This window comes from Anopheles funestus, chromosome 3RL (genome assembly GCF_943734845.2).
Source record: "Anopheles funestus chromosome 3RL, idAnoFuneDA-416_04, whole genome shotgun sequence".
Classification (NCBI taxonomy): Eukaryota; Metazoa; Arthropoda; class Insecta; order Diptera; family Culicidae; genus Anopheles; species Anopheles funestus.
In genome coordinates this window covers 30,070,548-30,088,853 of record NC_064599.1, presented here as the reverse complement: position 1 = coordinate 30,088,853, position 18,306 = coordinate 30,070,548, and the positions used below count along the sequence as shown (strand labels likewise).

Below are 18,306 nucleotides of genomic sequence, written 5' to 3'. Positions count from 1 at the left end.
GAGGTTAACTAAGTTCACCTTCCAAAGGTACAACCTATTCCCCCTTTAAGCCTTACACGTGCGATCCAACGCGTGTGTCGGCGTGATTTTCCACCCTAAACTTTGACGCGCTACACTCGGGAGCAATTAGTTGAGTCATTAGGCCTCGTGGAAGAATTCCAATAGATCGGCGATCGTCTTGCAAGCATATCCCGCACAGAAAACCGATCGACCGTTCCAAGGAAGATTATGGAGCGTTTGCCCTCGCATTTTTTTGTGGCCTCACGAACAAGAGTCCCTGGCGAGTTTGCGCGAATAAGCGATTAGCTTCTTGTATCGTGAACGCAGAACATGAAATTGATTTAACGCGCCTGTCATCCGACGTGTGGTGGCAGTGGACGTGACCGCACCCTCCCCAACCCCCGTTGCGTGAGATGCATCTGGGAGCGTCTGGGTGGGAAGAATCGCTGGAAGATTGCACGATGGCCAGTGAACTACCGCGGAAGAAGCCATAGAAGGTGGGTGTACCAATTGCGAAAACGGTCGATCTTTTCACCGGACCAAGGAAAGTGCAATACGGTGCTGACGGAAAGTCAGCCTTTACCGAAGCGCGTGCGGGCGTTCGTTTTCCCTTTCGTTTGCGAAGATGTGTTACCGTGTCGGAGGTTTTGGTTTGGAAAGTAAAAATTCAAGATCACGACGACGACGACGACGACTGCAGCGTATAGCGCCCGGTGGTATCGGTTACGTTTGCGGTTATACCCCGATCCACCATCCGGTTCAGTTCAGCTAGTTTTCCCTTTTATTCACAGAAGGGGAAAATGCAAGCTCCGCACACACATGAATGCGTTTCGCTCGGAAGGAAATTCTCTACCTTGTGAACCGTTTTTGGTCAGCATCAACTACTGCAATTGCGTTGTTGGAGGTTATTTTCTGTGCAAAAATAACAAAAAACAAACCTCTCCATACTGTTTGGTTTCAGTATTGGTCCCATCAGCTGGGATACGTGAGGTTAATGGTTTTACCAGCATCAATTACGTCGGTACGAACAAATGAAAGTAAACGATTCTAATCGAAAATCATGTAGCGATTTTATCACATTCAATTATTCATTTAAATTTTACCTTGCTGTTTGTGTGTGTCTGTGTATCCCCAAGGGGATCTGTACATCGTAAACAGATGTGTTGCGGCTCCCGAAAACAGCAACCGTCTATACCTTGAACGTCCACGGCAATCTTTAGCAAAGCATGTAACATTAAACATTCGTTGCGTATTTGTCAGCAAACATTCCATGTGCGTTTCGGGCGCACATGGTAGAATTGTAGGAAGAGCAAATGCAGGCAAAAAATAAGGGTTGACGCTGTTTGGTACGTTAAGTAAAAGTGACATGCATTAGTGTTGCTGCACTTGCAGCACGTGCACGGATATGGTTAGTAAGGAGTATTTGGTATTTGATACAATCTGGTGGATGAAAATTTGAATAGAAAAAGAAAACAAACATGCTAGAAAAGCTTGGAGAAAGAAGAAGAAGCATGTTATTTGAATTGAATAATAGTTATAATTTAAAAAAATATTAAAAATATTTGAATAATTTTATAACGGGATTTCTCTAAAAAAATATTTTCAAAAAAAAACTTGACAAATAAAAATCACTTCTAATTAGTTTATTATATTTTATAACGATTTTGTTTTTACTTTATGTACCGGACGCAATAAAAGAGAAAAATTCTCGTACGCAATCAATTCCATCCGGCCTTGGTGACCTAATTTGTTTGCTTTGGACTTTGGACAAGACATCTCCCATTTTTACGAGCCTCAAAGGCTGCCGATGCAAACATAATCGACGGTGGAAAGAATAACATAACATCCAAACATAATCAAACGCTGGAGAGCGCTGAATGTGTTATTGGAGTGTGACTTTTCGGCTGTACGTCTACTCCCACCAGCTCTGTCTCGTTCCTAGTACTCATACGACTGTGAAGATGTTTGAGACAAACATTTGTTTATTTTTGACCCGTGTGTTAATGATTCCGCTTGTCTGGTTGAAAATCCAGAAGCAGCTGAATTTTTCCTGAATTTGGGGGTGAATGAAAGCGTGAAAAATGGGATGGACCGGACTGAATAAGAATGCATACGATAATTTACATAACATGAACGACAAGACAGCACGCTTAAGATGTGTAGCGCAGTCAAGGGTGTGGGTGGAAATGGGAATTCAAAATAAACGGAAATTTTATTATGTTTTGGAAATTAACCTAATTGGGTGCTGATATGTTCTGGAATTGCATGACAGCGATTGTATACTAGCATCATCAAGTTAGCACTCATCATGCAGCCATCAGGGGGGTTCGAGACTATTAATAAAAGCAGACATTTAATTTATTCTAACAAAACTTTAATTAGCATAAAAAAGAATAAAATTTAGAATAAAATCAATAAAGTTTTTTCCAACCAAGCGACACAATTATTAAGCAATACTTGATTGACGGATTTATTAATTTTGTTCCACACCGTACCACATGCTCTGCACGGTACTCTGGTACTCTATGGAACTATAAACATTCAGTGCAACAGTGCATTTGCAGTATGTTGCCGCTTCATTACAAACGCGACGCGCGCGAAAGTAGTCATGCATTCCCAAGTTTTGCGCCACGCTGGCAGTGTCTCACCGCCGGCCAAACGGCAGTATCAGTAGTAAGTCTGTTATTGATACCACCAGCCACCAAGTGCGCTACGATGCGGATCTGGTTGAACTGGATATCTGGCCAACACATTTCGCATTCCTTACGGCCAATTTATGGCAGGCTAGTGTGACAGTTTTACACGTACTGCCTCCATATCACCACCCGCTCCGAAACATCCAGGCATGCATCGTTAGCCCGGTGTAAAGTGCATCGCGGTGCTTTGCACACTGTGACAGGGAGTGATCGATTAATGGAATTGTAACGGATCGGACGAACTTAGCGTAAGGGGGGCGAAGGAGGAAATGGATGATGTCAATGAAAAGGTGGCGAATGTCGGGTGCGAATTGGCAGGCGCTTTACGCTGGTGGTTGCCTTGTCCGACTTGTCAGCTAATGAGTGTGCTTGCGGGATAAGACGGATCGAAACCGATCGTATCTTGGTTTTGTGAAGAAACTAACAATCTTGTTTTATGTGTACGAAGATGGAGAAGCTTATTTTTTTTTACTTAGGTTCTTAGCTAAATTCTAAATTTGAGAAAATAAATCAGTTTTCCATTATGTTTTTCCATGAGTAAATTTAAAATTGTATTACATGAACATTAAACTGAATTAATTGTGAACAATCTGGTAAAACTGGTGATCATTCAGCCATCATTACAACGAAGCATATTAGTAAAGAATAAGATAACAAGATTTGTAATCTTGCAAGATTTCGTTTTTTAGTTCTTTCGCCTAAACTATGCCTGATCAATGGACATAGCTTTAGTCTCTAGCACCATACGATCTTGTTCCTAGGATGGTTTTGCAATATTCAGCATTTTTTTTCAACACAAGGAGTTACAAAGGTGGACTAAACCTACACATTCTAACTATTAACTAAGTCGCATTGCTGGCGATCAACAATGTCTGAGGGTCGGAGGAGAGCTCATATCTTATGTTGATATCCCCCGAAACATAGTATCCTTGCCTGAAATCGGTGATCCAGTATTTTTCAACAAACCGATATCAGTACTAATTGATGGCCGTGGAGTCTCCTACCGTAAACTGACAATGGGTCACACGGATTGATAAAACACAGGATCGATCGAGCATCTTCATCCTGATCAGTATTCTCACGGAACCCAGGAGCACAAGTTTTCAAAGTTTTCAAAGATATTTTGTCCTTGGTGCTTCTGTTGCAATGACTATCATATTCCAAACAAATCCTTAAACTTCCTTTCAGTTCTTTTTCTCTTTTATGTGTCATTAGTGGAAGTGCTAAATGGCGAAGTATTTAGCTATAGAGAATTCAAAAAAAAATATTAAACTTAGAAATGTTTTTACTCACAAATGTTGAAATTTGTTGTCACAAATCCCGTATCAAAAATTCCATAAAGACGGAAGAAATTATGGTGGAATTTGAAATAAAATTTCACATCAGTTCTTACGAGCAGATTACCGAAACGGATTTATTGCACAACTGTAATCGTTACGCAATCACTTCCACAAGAGAGACTAAACTCACCTTTCCATCCTCGGTCCTATATCCTAACCACCAGGATCGCAAACGCAAAACAGCACCAACAGCATCAAGATCGGTGCAAAATTTTGTCATTGTCAAATCACTTTCGCCCGCAAGAAAAAAGGGCCACCGTTTGACAAACAGAGGCGCCAGCTACCGGACCGATCGCCCCAAATACGGTCACCACATTGTTAGCATTGGGGTTGAAGCGCGCGTACGGGTACGTTCCGGCTTACTTTCACCTAAAAGCTTTTCAATTAAGAGAAAATCACTCAACGGCCGAACCCGGGATGGATGGAACTGGACCTCACGACACGGCAAACGTCGAAGCAATATGCCAAATCCGCTCCAGATGCCCCCAAGAGAGATACTTTACGCAGTGTGTGCAGAAGGATGTGAAAAAAATCAGACACATCGTACCAAACATTGCAATTGCATTGCATCCGTCTGCCTGATACAACTTCCGACTTACGTTAGCTTTACGATTTTTTTCCTTTTTTCGTCAGATTTGTTTGCATTCGAACGATTCGTGTCTATCAAACGCAGCAACTTATTGGCACATGCCAAGTAAAGAACATACGGAAATGAAATCGTGTGCGAAGGCAACCAAAGCTTTTCGTAGTGATTTTGTGTGGTTCACATTGATGAAGAAGGTCGGAAAATTCAGGCATTGACCTGGTAGTCGCCTACGCGCGATCTTAACGTAGCGACGAATAAGTAAAACTAGCAAATCCTTTTCAAGAGACTTGTGTAGCATGACAGGATTGTGTAGCTGAAGTAAATAAAGACGGATATGAATGTATATCATGCTAGTTCTTTTTGTTTCCAAAGCAGACGTGTCTGTTGATCGCGTTTGTGTAGGCACTGCGATGTGCCAAATGCTTAGCTATGACGTTTTGTGTACTGTGTAATTTCGTTTTGGTGGATATAAACTATTTCGAATATTCTTGCAAATGTTCGACTTCAACAAGAGCCACATTGGATATTAAGAAAAAAACAATTTCCTTCATTTGTTACTAAAATCACTCATCACCAGCTATGAGAAAGAGGAAACCATTAACTATTCAGTTGTTCAGTTGTTTAAAACTAAATAAATTAATGAGAATTGATCCTAACTGATACCCCAATAATGGCTTAAGGAGGAATTGCCTGGAAGGTATTTTGATGCTGCAAATATTCAATTCCGAAAATGATCGGGCATTTAAGAAAAACCAACTTTTTTTGTTTTGCTCGGTTAGAACGGCCTAGCCGTATCAAGACTTATTTTACCACGTAGCAGGATAGTCAGTCCATGCTACGGGGAGACGGTCCGGATGGGATTTGAACCCGGTCCCTGCCGTGTGGACGGGCGCCGTTTTTCACATGCACCACCGAGCCGCCCCAAGAAAAACCAACTTATTCTCCATTTTTTTGTATGACGTATTGTACAGTATGACAAATACAGACTTGTATCATCTATTCTCTAAAGGCCTTCTGGTACAGCTTGTGATGTGGGGCGCTCTAGGTATCAATATGTGATAAAAATAAGCGTAATAAGCCACAAATGGTTGGCATGACCTTGGAGTTCGCTAATACAAGAAGATAGTCATCTAAATATAAATAATTGATACCGGTTCACCACTTTCAAGGTCTTGTCTAGATCTGACTTCATCCCCTGGCTCTTAATATCTGAGTTAAGGGTATTGTGTACGAGAACAGGAAAATCAAATTGATTTGTTCAGGACCAGTTAAAAATGTCAAGAGATAATAATCATTGTGATCTTAGTATGGACATTTACGCTACAGCTTTTGAAAACTGTCAAAGCCAGAACAATTTCCCTAGGGATCTTTCATGATTCCATGATCATTAATGATAATGAAGTAAGGAATCTGTGTTGTCTCATTAGTTGGATCTGATTCCCAAAAAAAACAATAAAGATGAATATTAGTCAAATTTCGATTAAGTGTGAAATTTCAAAATGCTGATCTTAAACAAACAAAACCAGCCCTCGGTACCTACATCCACATGTTCGGATAAAAACTTCATGATCATCTGCTATTTCCCAAAAAACTGTCAGTCTATTAGACAAAACATGATCTCACATTAGAAAAAAACATAACACTTTTTTGTGCAACATAAACTAATTTCAATTGCACATGTCACATTTCAAACAAGATCGTGTTAATCTTTACCACAAATCAGTGAAGAGATTCGGTTTTAAGAAATAAAAATGATCCATACATGTGCACCGGATAGATTTCACTGTTCATGCACTAATCCTCTCTTAATGCTGCATCCACAACAAAACCTGAAATACAATGCATTCTATTGCAGACTAACGAAACGAATCAAACAATTTTATTTTGCGTATCATTGCCAAGAGCAATGGTAGCAAACGAAATAGATTTTAATTGCAGATCAATCGACCACGGACTTCGCCCGTCATACAGAACCAGTTGGAAGTTCGCCTTCAATTGGCACACTGTGCCAATGCTTTGTTTCTATGCTAAACTTGTCCAACATCTCTCTCCCGTGCAACCTTCACTTCGTTTGCTGGTTGTTAACATTATAAGCCCTCGGTACAGACACACACACCAGGCACGTGGCATCTACCAGTAAAACGCTACTTTACGCAATTTCATAATCCCACCAAAGCCCGCTTTGTTATGGCCTCATTTTGTAAACTCAATTGACGGCAACCAAGACGAAGTGTCCCGGCGCTTTGTGTTCCCGTTTGTCTTCTGCCGCACCGTAAGGAAACATGGATCAATTATAGTTTGGCATCGGGGTTGGTTTGCATTTTTGCGCACAATCGGCCCCGCCAGATCAACAAAGGGCTCGGTGACACAGACAGCGTATGCAACGGACGTACAGCATGGTCCTTATGGTTGGTACCGTCGGTCGGATCGGTAACTTGCGCGAACGCAAGTGTCGCGTACGGAAGGATAAATTAATTGGTTCTGTCCAATTGTGATCGGTGGTATTTGTCACGTTGCTATTGAGTGACGTTTTAATTTGATCCACACTGGTTGGAAGCAGAACAAAGATCGCGATACAAGTTCCAATGGCTAAGGAATGCCATTTGCATTCAAATGTAACTGCTTCTCTCAATTGAAGAACAAAATAAACCTTTATTCTTACATAAAATAACAGCGATATGGAAAGGAAAATATTACTCAAACATAATTAAAATTAAATAACATTTCTACTACCGGAAACTCACAATCTGAAAAGAAAATTTAAAATATTATAAATTAAAAAGACATTAAAAAAATTAACACACAACCATTGCGATCTTTATCAAAATTGAAACGATATACTTTACGATCGTTGGGTTGGAATTTCTACTTGGACAAACAAAATACATGGAAGAACACGAAATAAAAAAAAAACGACACAACAGATCCTAGATAACATAAATTAGTCTCATTTATTTTATCAATTAGATGAAATGACGTCTCCATTAGTGAAGGAAACACTGTCAACCGGAACTATCGCGATTTACCGAACGCCCGGCAAACGGTGTTGTTGCCCGGAATTAATCAATCAAAAAGTTCAATCTAATCTCGTCCAACTCGCCACAAACACATCTGGACTTTCACGAAAACTACAAGAGAAAAACAAAATACTCCAGCTGCGTTTGTTCAACCTCACGTTTTAGGTTTTAAACATTTATTTTTTCTTTAGCAATTTCTTTAATTTGCAAACAGAAAAAAAGATTAAACTCTTCACTAAAGACGCACAAAACATTCACGATCGCGTATTTGGTAAATGGTGTAATATAAAATTTCAACCGGACGTATAGGGCACAAAACGGGTCACACTGATCGCTACACCCTGGGAAGGAAATCTCATCACCGGTGGGTGCCATGATTTTGTGCCATGGAATGTTTCACTTCCAGCGCACCGTTTTTAGCGAAACCGCGAACGGATAATTCCATCACACGCGGCAGCATCTTCCGTTAATTAGACTCTCGATAAAAGTCTAAATTAAATTAGTTTCCGTTCGATCTTTTCACCTTTTCCTGCCGCAAAGAAAAAGAAAACCATTAAGGTCAATTTGTGGCTACAGGAAAAAAAAAACCAACCCAGCGGGATGATGGAAGGACCGGGATCTGGCTGCATTGCTGACCAACAGGTCTCGCAGGGCGCATTTTGGCGCTTGAATCGAAGTTTCGATCACTTTCGATTTCTGCAAAAACCTGGCGCCCGACACCTTCGTACTGTTGCAAAGTTTCGCTCAAATCATCTGCCCTACACACTGATCGGTCAGTAGGGTTTCCTTGTAACCGACCCGCTTTGTCTGGCCCATCCCCTTCGCTCTCATCCCAGCCCCTTTCTCCATCGCACCCCTTTCGATTCGCTTTTGTGATGGCAATCCAATCGGCAATCAAGCCGAAACCCCTCAGCGCTTGAAAAACCCTTTTGGCACTAAAGAAAAAAAAATGCGCGTCAATTAACGTTTTTGGCAAAACTGATCGGTTGAAAGGAAATTTCGCTTTCGGCAAAAGCTTTCGGTGCAATAGAAGGGAGAACAAATAGGAAAAGAAAAAAAAAACACGAAAAGTGTGGTTCGCCAAATTGCGCCGATGAGAACGAGGTCACATTTTTAACCGCCCAGAGTGTGTGCGGTAAGCTGATCTGGACGGTAAAAGATCCTTGAATAGAGCCTAGCCACGGTAGCCCTTTTTTACGAGCGGGCTGGAGTTGGGTAGAAAACATAAAAACTGGATCAAAATGTACCGATCAAACGATCGATCTCTGTTTCCTTTCCCCTGTATGGTGGAAAATATAATCGAAGTAGCTATTGGGGCTTTTTTTCTTTCTTTTTTTCGGGATCGATTTGTTTCGCATGGAACATTTCCACCCTCCCCGAGCTTGCTCCGTGTTTTTTGCTATTCATCTTGACGGGGTTGCTTTTTTTTCTTCTTCTCCATGTAACATTCGCGGTTTCTTCGCGCGTGTTCTGATGGTGTATCGCGCAATATAGCATCGCGATGACTGGCTCGAACCCGCCACATAATAACAGTGCCCGTAATAGTCCGTTTGTACACCAACCAACCCACTTTTCTTCCACACATTCTCTTCCCCATCACCTAAACAAAACTTCGGGAGAAGAAAAACGGAAGGAAAAATGCTCCTACCTTTGGGATGGCTGCATAAGTTCAAAACGAAAAGAAAAGTTATGACAACACAGAGAGGAAGCTTCGACATACCGCTGAGGTAATTCCGCGTCGGCGGAAGAAGCACCCGGGCGTGCAAAGAGTGGGAAGGGTCGAGGGAGAGAGGCTGAAGTTTGCCGTTTTGGTGTGCTGGTGGCTGGAGGGCACAAACTTTCACTAATCGCTATCTCGTTAGGGTCTTTCCTGTACCGATCGCGCGGTAGTATCGCCTGAACGAACAAACATGTAAAGGAGAACAGCAGCACGAGCAACCACACGAGGAAAGCAGTAGAAAAGAAGTATACACATCTCGCGTACGGTAGGGCAAGGTACCTCCACAATTCCCTCCGCAGCGAAGAGTCTAGATCGGCCGGGATCTCCATCGCATCATGGACCCGCTCCGAAGAATGGAATAAAATATTAAATTTCATTTATGTTTATTCAACTCCCTCTGTGCGCACCGACATCACCGGTAGCCTCGAGGTCGTATCCGCTCCCGATAAGTACCAGCAAAAACCAGGGAAAACATTACCGGTGGACGTTTCCCTACCTTGCGTTTTATCTCCTGTGCGACTTCTAATACGTACACATCGCATCGACATCTTGATTTTCTTCGGCCACTCGGCTGTGTGCGGTATGGGACGGTTTTTATGAGTTGTTTGCTTAGTGCAACCGCTTCCCGTCTTCAGGGGCCTTTTTCATAACGATTGATTTCAGCAGAAATGGGTTTCAGCATATAAATAGTGCACTTTACCAATGGATTGCTACTTATCACAGGGTAATCGTACTGTTGCCACGCTCTAAAATTCTTGTATTTATGCTTTTGTTAGCCGAAATTAACGCTAAAGGTGCCATTTCATATAAGTGTTGTGTTTCCGTTGTTTATACAAATATATTATTGATTCATTCGTTTCAAAACTCCAATAAGAAATGCAAGCTAAAACGAAGGAAATGAGCTATTATTAGTTATTTTAGCTACTTCGTGCGCCTGTAGTTATGCAATAATTTGATTTTTTGGTCTAAAACCCAAGAAAGAACCGTAAACGTCCAAATCGACTAGTAAGAAAGCTTCTAATACAATATCTTCTTCTTGGCATAACGACCTGTAAGGTCACGCCGGCCATTTCTGGCTTACTAGACTTATTTTACCACGTAGCCGGATAGTCAGTCCTTGCTACGGGGGAACGATCCGGATGGGATTTGAACCCGGTCCTGCCGTGTGGACCGGCGCCGTTTATCACATGCACCACCGGACCGCCCCGCAATACCACAATACAATATACCAAGAGTAAATCAGAGCTTAGAATCAATACAATTCCAAGGAAGCATAAAAATTGTAATGAATTTACTCAGAGCGACTAAACTTAACAACATAAATCCAAGAACAAGAACTACTCGTCAGAATTACACAATTCCATCTGTCGCGTAAGTTTATTATTTTTCTTTTATTTATTTATTAACATTAGCTCACGCTCAAAGATTGCAAATCCAAAATGGCGGCCTAATGTTAGGCCTAATGGCGGCCTAAAATATCACAATATAGCACCGATGTTTTGTTCTATTCTGCACTGTATTTTATTTTAATTTATGCCATTTAAGTAAATATAAAACTAATCTTAAACTGATGAACAGTCAAAGCAATTAAATATAAGGTTATTTTTTAATTCATTCTTAACACCATTTATCGAAACAATACCACCATATCAACTCGAAGCTTATCGTACGATCGAGTTTAAACCGGCCTTTTTTGCTATACTATTAATCTTCCTAACTACTTTCAAATTAAAACAATGTTTTACCTGTACGTATGTTAGGAGGGTAAACAAGCAATTGTTCACTTTACATAATACCTCAAATCATTTCCCTGCCATCAAAGCCGTTACCTTCATCCTCGCCAGTCCGGTGCCCATCTCCTTCGACTTTCATTTTCATCTAGATTAGGTTGCATTCGAGATCTACCAAAAACACAACAAACAAACGGAAAAAAAATCTCTCAATGAGAGAATGAAAAACACAACTTCCACCCGGTGAAGTCTACACGCAGCTCCCGAGCACCGGAGGCTAGGGTTTGGAACTGGTTTGGCTACAAGATTAATAGACTGCAAGTCGTACGTTCGCGTTACATCAATTACTCAATTGAGTTAAGTCATAATTGAGAGCGAAACCGGTGGATGCATGTAATAAGAAACATACCGTGACCGTTGGCACCCCACAACAACAACAACAAAAAACGCCGGGTCAACTTCCGATGCATACGAATGTGCGCATTTTTGCTCCTTTATTTTTTTTCGGGCAGGTTTATTTCATTTCTTTCTTCTGCTTTTTTGTCAGATTGATGTAACGAAGCGTTCCATTCCGAAAACGCTTTTTTCCTAGCTGTAAATGTACTTTTTTGAAGACTTTTTTGCCTCATAGCACTGATCTACATTCCGCAGAATCGGAAGGGTTTCAGCAAACTACAGCAAACACCATGTTGTGAGCTGTTTAATGAGTGCGGTATGTATTGTTTTGCTTAGGATCGCCATGCAAGCCCACGTCACACTGGTGCTACGGGTTTTATCGGGTCGAATGTCAGACCACTCGCGTTCAGCATTAAGCGGTCGCGATAGGCAGCACAGTCGTTAAGGCTGGGCACAAACAAATTTCACACTCAATTGTAACTGATATTCATCCGACGGGTTTGGGTGTGGAAGTGCTGTGGAAACCCGCATTTGGTTGCACTCGGGTTTTGAACTTTCTGTCAACTTTCCCAGCAAGCCCTTGATGGCAGATGTCTAATGCACGACGATCAATCAGCGAGTTTGGTCGTTCCCTCACAAAAGCAGTGGTCGAAAAAGCAATGACGCTCCCTGATGCATACTGAGCTACGGCTGCCGACGGTTTGTTTGGGTCATTCATTTTATTGACCAAACTACATATGCGTTTAATTTAAAATTTAAGCACAAGGAACGCATGCTGGGACAGCAATGCATTTGGTTAAATTTATGGTAAGTTGAATATACTCGAAAATATTACTAAGAAGATATTTAAAAACTTAAATGTTCTTCTTGTTTAACTTAAAAAAACTAGGAATGTCCTTAGATTTATTAAATTAAAACACAAAATTTAATACAGTCAACGAGTTTGATTCGTTCCAGGGTTTCAGTCTCGTTACGCTGACGAAAATCTCGTTTTGCACGTCCTTTCTTAAACGAATAAATTATGAAAAGTCAAATAATTAGTTTCTCAATATTAAGATGCTTATTCAGAGGGCATAAATTATCCAAATAAACCAAAATTATAATGAAAATTTTCATTTTTGGCCAATTTCATAAGTTATTTAACGTCTGGTTCTCTGGTAGTCATAATTTTTTTACCTCATTTTTAATAGCATTTTGGTTAACTTGTAATGCGACAGATGTCTTTGAATGTGATTTTATTTTTTTAAAACAATATGATTTGCTATTAGACTAGATGTTTATTAGTCTTTAGTGATAGCAGAGACTAAAGATACAATATCAAAGATAAAAATCAAAAGGAGAATGTCAACCAATAGGTCAAAAGCGTTTTTAAAATGAATAATAAAGCTAAAATCAACCTCTTTCTAGCCTGTTAAAATCTGGAACAAATTAAGAAAGATTTATTTGACAAGCAATAAACTCTAATTGCATTCTCTCTTATTGTTTTGAATGTTATAGATAACAAAACCAGAAAATACACGAATTATTCTCTTTGTAATAAAGCACATCTTGCTTTTCATTCCGTATTAATTCAAATGTCAACCAGAGCGATACGGCTGCCAGCAATGACAGTGAATGGTGAAGCAAAGGCTCTTACATACAGTTCAGCAAATGAAACACTTACCCGTGCCACTTTGCCATTATGAATAATTATGATCTTAATACCTTAACTTCATGTCGCTGCTGGTGTTTTCTTTTTTGATAGTAACACCCCAGTACATTCAAGTGCGATTCGTCAGCTTTCTTACCTGTCCCTCTCTCTTGAATCGTTTCATCAGATAATCGAGTTTTTGAATAATAAAAAAATAAACCCCAGAAACTCAGGCCCCTGATGAAAAAGTAAAACGGGGCCAGCCTTCAACGGGGGTAAGAATTTTAATCAAACGGTGTGAGCCAAAAAGCGGCAGGGTTGCTACAAGTTGACCGCCGCGTGACCGGTACGATACATTTCCAGATTTATTTCCCCGACTTGGGCCGCATTGCACGGTTTTCGGTGAAGGTGATTTATTTCGCATGCTTAGCAAAAGCCGCTTGGATGTCCCAAAAAGAAAAAAAAACAGGTCTCTCCACGTGCAGGGAAAAGCTCTCTCGGGAAAGAATTTCTCGCACAGCGGGTTCTGGACCGTTTTGCGTCTCCGGCGTCATGGACCCTTTCGTATGTTTCGTGCGTTGGAAACGAAACAACAAATTAACATACCTTACAGCTTTTCGCGCGTTTAAGTGCCCTGTTCTTTTCGACCGGGTCACCGCCCTACCGCTCGAAAGGGGAAATGATAAATTCATTCATTTGCCCAATGGCCCAACCAACGGAGCTGAGTCCAAACACTTGTACCGGGTCTGGCCGGCAATACCGTTGTGAGATTCTTCACGCCGGCAGGTCGCACACGATTTCGGGACGACGTCGCCCGGCAGCTCGGGTTCACATATTTTGTGTTGTTCGCACGGCAGATAACGGATCCGGATAATTGAGATTTGAAGTTGGAAAATACATTTTTGCAACGGACAAGGATCCACGTGAAGATCAAGGCTGGTATAGCGTTCCACCATGCGAGCAAACCTGCGAATACCGAACGTGCTGTGCATCTGTATCTGTTATTGCACAAGTAAATAGCCGCCGTAATGCTTACATTCCATCCCGGATGGTGAATTTTAAAGGGAACCGCTGGTGCGATAATCTGAGAAAATAACGAATTTATCGTTTGTCGCTGTAAGCTAAACGGTGGCATACTTTATTGGTGATTGCATTTCTCAATGGGGACTTTCTTCTGTTTGTGTTATAGATTTTGTGACTGTTATGCATGAATAATAACACATTTCTTGTTTTATGTTTATTTGCAGGTATGTCATCCGATAAATTAACAATTTTGGGGAAAATTTCTGTAAGTGTCATGATCTTAAATTGTTTTTTAAATTACACAACCGTTATTCAAATATAAGTCCGAACATATGAATGAAATCAATGTTTGGTTTGGTACAGTTTGGTACAGTTTGGTACATAACTGTAACACACCGTGTTGTCTGGTGAAGCGTAAATATTTTAAGATAATATTTATTAGTTTCTTTTTTTACCTTGTCTGGATAAACAAGGCTTTTCGGTCTATTACGTTTTGAAAAGATTTCCAGCATCAAATTTTATCACGAAAAAAAAACGCTGGAGAAAATTACCCATTGGGCATTTTCTCGCAATTTGTTTTTTGTTGAAGTAGTTCAATTGTTTGTATTGTATTATTTTAATTGTGTTGGTTACACTATATTTTTTATCTGACAGTTTTTCGACAAGGTCGCGAACTAATTTTTTCGTTAGCACCTTCCAATCTCTCACTGAAAAATATTGGAAAATTCGGATTCGTACAGTCAACAGTGATTAATTGAACATTACCACGAAACTCTGAACATCTTATAGAAAGCAAAATGAGTCTAGATTGAATGCCCTGTTTGTAATCAGGATCACAAGTGTGTCTTAAAAGCGTTTAAACGGAATCCTAATGCTTTGATGAGGGATGTGTTCATAAAGTTTATTATATGAAAAATACAATTTCAAGAGTTCCCATTGTCTCATCATGGAGGGTGAGACTCCACCTCAGGAAAGTTTAGTGTTTTTTCTATGATACAATTAGACCTGGGTGTACGTTTAGAGTCCAGTCAACTGAAATATTGATTACTCATTACCGAAAATTACTATTCGTCAAACCCCAACATAATTAATACCAAAAATTCTTCAAAAGAGTTCCATTTAATATTTAATATTCATTAACATTTTGAATCAAACGCATAAAACCAAACCTTCTTTCTTTTCAATTAAATTAAAAAATCATTGTATTATAGCTCTTCAAAAACAGAACTACCCAAACAAATCAAAAACTATGTAATTCACTATAACTTCACACATCAATGCATCAAACGATCCTGCTCAGTTTTACCTATTATCCGTTCCCTTAAAAAATGCTTTACAAATTCGCAACAACACTACTTGCTTTGAAGCGTCTGGAGGATGCAAAAAAAGCATAATTGATGGAAGCAAACCCATTGGTAGTGCCGCACCATTAAAGCTCATGCATTTTGTGTCCTCAGTCACCGAACGATTTTCCCTTTAACGAAACCAAGAGAGAGGGAGAGAAAAAAATAGCATCATATCCCCAAGCTATAAAGCATGTAATTTCACGCTCAGATCAGCGGCAAAATAGTTAACTCCCGTACAACACCTTCTGACGTAATTTCGATCTGAATGAAGCTGTAGGTTTGCACACCGTTTTTTTTTGTGCTACCTTACGAAGCAGCAGGCCGACACCGCGCATCTCGCACATTTGTTTATGCTCGCAGTCATTCATGCATTCGGGCGGATTTATCATAAGTTTTATAGCGCATAAGCATACACCCATAATAGTCCGGCCCAGTCGGCTGACGGTTTTGAATCGTCGCGGATTTTTTTCCCCCTCGAGTGGCGAGAACGACAAAAGGGTGGTGGAGAGAAGGAAAAGGATAGTCCAATGACGGGCGTATCTACTATGGTTGGAGGCTGCGAGAAAAAAAATCCCTTCCCCGAGATCGATCGAAAGATCATGCCGCCGCCGTCCGGGTACCGCCCCACTGTAATTAAAGCATTTAGCGTTAGTGACTCCCGGGACTTGGCACGATCGCGGCATCCCGCAGGGTTTCGCGCTCGGTAACGATGATCAATGTTTCTGCACGATGAAGGTGGCCTTTGTGATGTGTTTTTTTTTTTTGCAAAAGCAATACGCTAGAAGCTGTTACCTATTGCGCTTCTTGAAGCGTTCGCTTCGGTCCACTGACGGTCACTGACCTTAGCGAACTTACGTCCTGAGCTAGATCTCTACCAAATGTGCATGTAAACAAACGTACAAGCAATAACAGCTGTAATACGAACATGTTCCCGCAGCATATGTCCAGCAAATCGTTGAGAGATGAAGCAGTAGTTGCAGCACAACACAACAAGAACATCGTTTGTTTCCTCTTGGTTGGGCATGATAGAAAGCGAAAACAGTAAATCGGTGTCTTAGAGAAGAATGGAAAAAAACACTTTTGCACTGGATACGATGCCAATCGCACGACAGCCGGCGACAGCCAGACTTGCAAACATCGCACATTGATCGTGCACGGAATGAAGTCTGCAAAACACCAACCACCGCTAACGGATCACACGATTACGATCGCGGTAACATTAACCTAGAAAATGCGCCCACATCGTTGGAGAACAAAAAAAAATGGAGTCTCAATGGCTCAAGAGTGTTGTGCAAAGAATGCACACGGCAAGAGCATAAGGCACTCTTGACGTCGTGGGCGACACCGTTAAGGGTTGTGCGTCAACTTGAAGAAACTCGTAGGTTCTAGTCTTGTTGTAGGTACGCTAACGTGTGGAAAGACGCTGGTAATTAGTCCATGTATAATCTCACTCCCAATACGTACATTGGAGATGTTGCAACTACACCCGGCCGGTGGAGTCTGTATGTGCAGACGACCTTCAGACGCTCAGACGCAACCCTTTTGCGCCATATGATGTCATCGTGGTGAAAAATCGATCTTGAAAAACATATGGGCATAATCCGGTCACGGTGCACAAAAGGGGCCTTGCTGGTTAATTGTAATCCCTCGTCTAGCCCTTAAGCCTTCACAAGGCCACCGAAGGGTGATAGTGTTTGAAGCGACGTTCGAATGTTGGATGGATAATGTTTGGGCGGCTTTTAATTTCATTATATTACTTAATCAGACCGATCATGTTTGAAAAGGAGTCTCTGTATGGAAAAGGAGGTGATTAGTAAGATCAGAATTTGAGTTAACTGAAATCAACATTTGAGTTTTTTTGAGATTTTTGAAATTTTTCACTTGTAAAGTCTTTCACATTTTAATTTTTTTTATCGCTTCAAATATACTAAAGTAATTCTGACATTGCTTCTGGTTTGTACATTTTCATGCATGACCGACTTAGCATATGCGTAGTCCATAAATAATGATTCGACCGGACATGCGCCACCTTTAGTATAATTTATAACAGGCTCAATGCCGCAACCAGCTCCTATCTGGTTGCTACTGGAAACCTTCTGTTTTTTTTTCTCTCTTGCCAATGGTTCACTACTTCGTGCAAGAAGTTATAAAACACACACCATCACGGCACGCTATCGGCAAGCGGTCCTCAAAGCTTATCACAAGCCCACGGGAAGCCTACCGAGCGTTTTGGAAGAGACCTGCGCCGGGAAGATCAAGACACCCGATTCCCAGGACAACCGTTGCCGTGGTACATGAGGTGCGAAACCTGGTGCGATTCCCGTTGCCACTTTAATGCACATAAATGTCGAGGTCGCAAATGTTGGTAATGATTTATACTGACACTCGCACACACGGCAATGATGATAATGCCGAGGCCAAACGGGGCAGCTTCTTGGCTTGGGTTGCTCCAATCTCACTACGGGTCGGTAAGGTCGGATAAAGAAACAACAAAAATGGAGGGTTCCAGAAGTACCACAATTCCAGCAAATAGAGGAGATCGGGTCGTGTGGTAGCGTCTTGCATAACACTTCCTACCACACCAACCATGCTTCAAAAATGTCCCAAAAACAACAAGTGAAGACTAATTTCCACCATTTGCCGTCGTCGCCGGTTTACCGATGCAAAAGAAGTGAGACGTTTCCGCTTGTTCTGACCTAACCGCCCTGGTACCATCGGTCCCGGTCCTGATGATGATTAATTGGATGCCAATTCGGAAAAATTATCTCTTTCCGCACCACCGCACGGCCTGGCGCGACAACAACCATTTTCGATGACATGCT

General features: G+C 41.1%; 1 protein-coding gene across 2 annotated transcripts in view; it reads left to right on the top strand.

The window, feature by feature from the left end:
• LOC125767863 (uncharacterized) overlaps positions 1-18,306 on the top strand; it is a 267,326-nt gene that overhangs the window by 191,148 nt on the left and 57,872 nt on the right. The gene's annotated exons all lie outside the window — the stretch shown is intronic.